This window comes from Glycine soja, chromosome 4, assembly GCF_004193775.1.
Source record: "Glycine soja cultivar W05 chromosome 4, ASM419377v2, whole genome shotgun sequence".
NCBI classification, from domain to species: Eukaryota; Viridiplantae; Streptophyta; class Magnoliopsida; order Fabales; family Fabaceae; genus Glycine; species Glycine soja.
The window spans coordinates 33936789-33943723 of NC_041005.1; the positions used below are offsets into that span (position 1 = coordinate 33936789).

The 6935-nt window shown below is 36.8% G+C and overlaps 1 non-coding gene across 1 annotated transcript; it reads left to right on the plus strand.

The window, feature by feature from the left end:
• The first annotated feature begins 559 nt into the window (after nucleotides 1–559).
• On the plus strand, nucleotides 560–666 carry LOC114411025. The gene has a single exon (XR_003666412.1). It is a non-coding gene; the product is annotated as a small nucleolar RNA R71 (small nucleolar RNA).
• The last annotated feature ends 6269 nt before the right edge of the window (nucleotides 667–6935 follow it).

A 6935-nucleotide genomic window follows, 5' to 3' on the forward strand; every position in this document is an offset into this window, starting at 1 on the left:
AGCAGGCTACTGTTGTTGTTGCTGAGGGCTAGACCATATGAGATTAGGGTGATTCCTCCATCCAGGGTTGTATCTATTGCTGGAGAGGTCATAATTGTTCTACTGTGGTGGATTTTGCTGCTGAGGTTGAGGAGGTCTATTGTAAATATTTGCAGCATAAGCTTCGGGCTGCTCAATTGCTCCAGGTTGCTGCATGGAAGGGCAAAGGTCTGTATGGTGGTCAGTAGAGGAGCACAAACCACAAACCCTTGCAAGAGGTACAAATTTCTGGTTCAAGGCCAGCTGGGTTACCAAGTTAGCCAATGCATCCAGTTTGCCTTCAAGCTTCTTAGTTTCAGAGGATGCTGCTAAATTTGTAGCTACCTCATGCACTCCTCTAATGACTATAGCATCATTTCTGGCGCTAAACTGCTGGGAGTTGGAAGCCATCTTCTCAATTAAATTTCTGGCTTCAGCAGGAGTCATGTCTCCAAGGGCTCCACCACTGGCAACATCTATCAGACTTCTCTCCATATTACTGAGTCCTTCATAAAAATATTGGAGAAGAAGCTGCTCCGAAATCTGATGGTGAGGGCAACTGGCACATAGTTTTTTAAATCTCTCCCAATACTCATACATGCTCTCTCCACTGAGTTGTCTAATACCTGAGATATCCTTCCTGATGGCTGTGGTCCTAGAAGCAGAGAATTTTTTTTCTAAGAATACTCTGTTAAGGTCATTCCAGCTCGTGATGGACCGTGGAGCAAGGTAATACAACCAGTCCTTTGCCACTCCCTCTAAAGAATGAGGAAAAGCCTTCAAAAATATATGATCCTCTTGGACATCTGGGGGTTTCATGGTGGAGCAGACAAAATGAAATTCCTTCAAATGTTTGTGCGGGTCTTCACCTGCAAGGCCATGAAACTTTGGAAGCAAATGAATCAGTCCAGTTTTAAGAACATATGGGACATCCTCATCAGGGTATTGAATGCACAAGCTTTCGTAGGTGAAATCAGGCGCAACCATTTCCCTTAGAGTCCTCTCACAGGGTGGAGGTTGTGCCATGTTCTCAGAATGTTCAAAATTAGAATGCTCAGAATCAGAATGCTCCAAATTATAATGCTCAAAATCAGGATGTTCAAAATCACCAATAACAGAATGCACAAATGATTCACCAGTAATGGAATGCTCAGGATGATCAAAAGGTATAAAATGATGCCTAACTAATATATGAAATGTCCTATCTATCTCAGGATCAAAGGGTTGTAAGTCAGATGGATTGCCTCTAGTCATACACTACATTCAGCATGCACAACTAGTTGCTTTGTCATGTAAATAAAGGTGTAGGTTTGAACTACAGCTACCCTCAAATGATATCCAAATGACTTGAAATTTTGTGAGCAACCTTATAAAATGATGAGAAGATAGGACAAAAAATTTCAGGCAAAAAATCAAAGTCTAACTATGGAAGCTAAAAATGGTAGGTTAAGAAAAATAAGTGAATAAAACTTGAAAAATAAAAAACTTTTGACAGAATCACTTTTTTTGGACGATGGAGACCTCAACCGGCCTATGGCCGGCTGTCATGGCGTAGCAAATTTTTTTCTACCCCAAATACATATATAATAATTGCGATTCTGATAACCGGAGCAAAAGTTATGGTCGTTTGAAGTTTTGACAAATACAAAATTTGCTACTTTTTTGGAACTTTCAAATCTGACCAAACTAAAGGCTCTAGCTATTTTTCCCACAAAATATAGATTAAAAGAAGTTACCACAAAAAAATTAAGCCAAAAATAACAACCCTAGCTACTAAAACAAAAAATATTAAATAATTCAGCATGGGTGGTCGCTAAAATCCGTCTTTACTTGATTTCTACTACTACTCTGTTTTGCCGCAAGCAAAAGTGGTCGCTAAGTCCGTCGCAAAACACTATTCACAACAAAACACCCAAAACTGAAACAGGGGAGGCGCTTAATAGGAAAACTAAAACAGAACACACACTAAACAAAATACCAGGACACTAAACAACACTAACACACATGCTAACACAATACTAACAATTAAACATAAAACACGAAAGAATTAAACACACAACACTAGCTAGCTATTATAAACCTTTGGACACTGCTCCCCGGCAACGGCGCCAAATTTGATCGAGGCCGTACCCGAATCAAATAAACATGAAAATGCAGTAACTAGGAAGTGATCCTAGGTCGTTTCCCAACGAGCAATGATAAACCAAATGTTCATAATATACTTGCAGTAACAGTAACAATTGGGGGGGGGGGGGTTTGTTTGTTTTGTGATTTAAGGAGCAGAACAAGTAAACTGGAATACGAAACTAATAATATTAAAAATGGGTTGTTTCCTCTGATTCAGAAGCCATTCTCTTATCCTGGGTTATGGAGAATTCGTCCCTAACAGTTAACCACTTAATCCAACCCCATTTCAATTTACTAAGCGAAAATCAACTTAGGGTTGTCAATACGTGATTAGGCACCACATACACCAGTTAGCCCTTCGTCCATTAAGCATGAACACAAGTTAGGCTCAGAGGCAATTAATCGAACACGAAGCGTGCACTGATTAATGTTCACGAATTTGGGTTAACTGGTGAAGGGAAAACTGTCAGGGAACCACATTATAAACGAAACCTCAAAGAGAGTTGGGCTTCATCCTCAGAAGGAAACAACACCAGAATATTTAGCTTTCCATAGATTCAAACAGAAAATGTAAATGAAACATGAAGTAGAAACGTAAATAAACAGAAATGTAAACGAAAATGAAAACAGAAACGTAAATGAAGTAGAAGAAGAAACAAGAACGAAATTGTAATTAGAAGCAGGAAATGGAAAATTGCATTACGTGAACAGTAGCATCCAAGCAGAAAAATGTAAAAACCCTAAACAAAGCTCTGAATAATGAATGGCATAACAGAATAGCCTTGCACGAATCTCAAGGCTGCTATTTAAAAAGAATCACTCAAAGTCACTGGGCCCTATTACAATACTCTGACCCAAAACGAAATAAACACTGAACTACATAAAATAAAATTGCAAAATTTCCTAATTAGAAATTAACTAAAGTAAGCGCTACTTTATTTGCCCCCTTCAAGTCCACAACCAAAATCCGGATTAAGCCCAATGTTTCATTCATTCCTGAAATTAGATTAAAAACATCAAATTAGCTAAATAAGCCCAAATAATAAAACTGCCTAATTAATTGACAATTAAGACCAATCAGTAATTAAAATGGTGCAAAAAGGGTTTAGAAAATAGAAGAAAATGATGGCACATCACTTGCTCCTGGGACTAAATCTATTTGGTGTTATATTCCTTTTAGAGGAGGTAGCCCAAGGGGTATCTCTTTGGGAAATATATCACCAAATTCATGTAAGAGTTCTTGGACCTTTGGGGGTAAGGTCTCAAATGTGGGAATTATGGCAGTGCTAAGGGATGTTTCCCTTGATAGGAGAAGGTAGAAAGATTGTTTAAGAATGAGTGCTCTTTTAATATCACCTTTTGTTTCAAAATGATTTTCCTTCTTAACAATCTTCTTGGAGGAATCCTTTTCTTCTTTTTCCTTCCCCTTGGCCTTGGAAGACAAGGCCTTACTGTCTTTCTTTTTCTTTTGTTTTTCTTCCTCACCCCTCTTATCTGTCATAGTTAATTGATCTTTGGCCACCTGTGAAGGTGTTTGAGGATGCAACACAAATTTAGTGCCAAGATGGGTAAGTGTAATCTCATTAGTTAGGCCATTGTAAATGATCTTCCTATCAAATTGTCATGGCCTTCCTAAAAGAATATGTCCTGCCTCCATGGGAACTATATCATAATGAACTTCATCCATATATGTCCCAATGGAGAAAGGTACCTTCACTTGTTGGTTAACTATCATTTCCCCTTGCTCATTGAGCCATTGAAGTTTATAAGGTTTTGGGTGGGGAATGATAGTGAGGTTCGACTTGGAAACTGATCTTGTGCTACAACAATTACAACAAGATCCACTATCCATAATGAGATAACAAGTTTTATCTAAAATTTTGCATCTTGTATGAAAGATGTTCTCCCTTTGGGATTGAGATAGATCACAAGATTGACCTCCAAGGAGCCTTCTAACCATTAAGAGGTCATCTCCTTCATGGGGGTAGACTTCCTCACTAGACTCTTTACCCCTTACTTCATCTTCACTTCCACTAGAGGAAGGGCAAGAAGTAGTCTCCTCTTGACTACTATAAATGTCTTGACCCCTCATGATCATGGTTTTCTTTGTGGGGCATTGAGAGGCAATGTGACCTTTCTCAAGACATTTGAAGCATCTAATATTGCTAGTCATTTCTTGGGAACTAGTCTTAGGGGTGTATTTCTCTATGGTCTTACCCTTATCTTCCTTGGGTTTTGAAGGTTTAGCCCCCAAAATTCCTTGGGCTCGGTCCTTCCTTGGATAAGAGTGAAAGCCATAAGATTTTGAAGAAGGCTTTCTTTTAAGTTGTTGCTCCACTCTTATACAAAGTTGGACTAGTTCATCTAGGTCCTTATATGGAAGAAGTTCAACCTTGTCCCTCACTTCAATATTAAGCTCACTAAGGAACCTAGCTATGCTTGTTCTTTCATCCTCCCTAAGTCCAACTCTTAAAAGGAGTAGTTCCATTTGTTGTCTATATTCTTCAACACTCATATTCCCTTGTCTAAGCCTTTGGAGCTTGTCCATAAGCTCCATTTCATAGTAGGAGGGAATGTGCCTCTTCCTTAAGGCACTCTTAAGATCATTCCAATACTCTATTGGAGGATCCCCATGGATCCTTCACTCCCTAACAAGGGAAGTCCACCAATAGAGGGCATACCTTTGAAAGCTAAGGGTAGCCAATGGAACTTTTCTCTCTTCGCTAATATGATGGCAAGCAAAGAGTTGTTCAACCTTTATTTCCCAATCTAAGTAGGTCTCAACATTATCTTTTCCATGGAAATATGAGAGGCTAATGTTAACCTCTTGAGGCCTTCTATCCTTTTCTCTTTTTTGGGCGCCCTTTATAATAATCGTTATGTTCTTCACTTAAACTCTTGCAAGAGTCATGACTACAATAGGAGGCATGTTTTTCTCTTTTCATTTCTTTCATTATTTTTCTTCTTTCTTCCTTTTTTTATTTTCTCTCTTTCATCTTGACTTATTTCTTCCACTCTTTTTTACCTTTTTCTTTTCTCTCTTATTTTTCTTTACATAACTTCAGGAATCTCAACTCATCTAATATCTTATACAAGGGGTCCTTAGGAGTAGAACCCTCACCATTAACACTAGATGAAGAATGAAGACTCATGTTGGTTCCTAAGTTATAGTTATTTCTTGTTGGGGGTTTGAAAACAAAAGGTAAAAGAAAATATGGTTGAAACTAGCCAAAATAAACACTAAAAGAGGTTTGAAAAGATAAGGTAAAAACTAATTGGTAAAAGGCAAGCTATCTAGGAGGTTTGAAAATGGAAGGTAAAGGAAATAAGCTATGAAAGTAAGCAAGAAATGTAAACTAGGCGAATCCTAAGAGTGTTTGGATGATCACATGTAAGGTTTCCAACAAAACACTCATAATCATAAGAGAAAATTGCCTAAAATTATTACACACAAATGGAAGTAGGGTGACCTATTGGAGGCTCCCAACTTACTTCCAATGAAATGCTTTTTTGTTACAAAATTTGAAAGCAATGAAAGTAAGTAAATTGTCAATTGCAAAATTACAAATGGTCCTCAATTTTGGTGGTTGTTCTCTCTTTGGTGATTCACTCAATTTGGAGTGCTTCTTAGTCCAATAGCTCTTAAGGTAGTTTTCTCCTTGCTTCTTGACTCAAGTTCTTCAAGGGATGACACCAATCCTTGTTTCCAATTCCCTATATGGCAACTCACAAACAAGGAAACAAAGAGACAAGCAATAACCAAAGACCAAAAAAATGAAATGAAAGCTAAACCAATGGAGTTTTAACAAGACAAATTTTCAGGGATTACTCAACAATTAAAGCAATGAAAAGCACATAAAAGCAAGCTAGGACTCAAAGAGAAACTTAGAATGACTCTAGAGTAGAGTAAAAAAAACTAAAAAAAAGACTCAAGAAACCTCTATTTTTGGACTTGTTTTCACAATAATTTTCAATTGAAATTTCAGAACTAAGATTGGTATAAAATAGGCACCAATTATAGAACAAATGTTGAGCCAAAAAAACAAGCACACTTCCCTTTCACTTTTTTTTTCTTGGACACTGATTTTTATGCCAACTTGTATGATTTTTATTATTTTTTCCTTTAATCCAAATCAATTGGTTACTTTTTTATAATTTTGTTTCAGATGTCTAGAAAATTCAGTAAAACTTTGAGCTCAAAACACGTAGTGACCAATTCCCAGTAATTTATACAAGTTCGTATGTTCAAGCTGCCAACACTAGCGATTTCAACCTAGAAATCAAGAGTAGTGTTTATGTTGCTTAAGGCTTGGATAGTTACAATTTGTGTTTGCTTATGCTCAATTATCTTGAATAACTTAATTCAAGAGAGCTTAAGACTTATTTTTATTCACAAATCCAGCCACAACTCAGCACCGCAACTCAACTTCATCATAGGCATGATGTAGGAAACTTAGAAAACAAAAAAAAATGTTCAACAACAAGACTACTTCTAGGAATTGATTTAGAAAATGTTATGAACTAAATATCATGCATGAATTAGACTCAAAATTCAAAAGTTAGGCTAAGAATGACAAGAATACATGAACAAATGTATCTAGAATTCAATCAACAAAATAAAAATTCAACACAAACTTAGAACATAATGTGACAATTACTATGACTAAACATGACACTAAGACAACATGGATTAAGTGATTTACTCTTAGATTTTTGTGTTTTTTTTTCTAATCAATGTTTTGGAAGAAAATTTAGATCTAAAGGTTCAGCACAAAAATATTATGACTGAA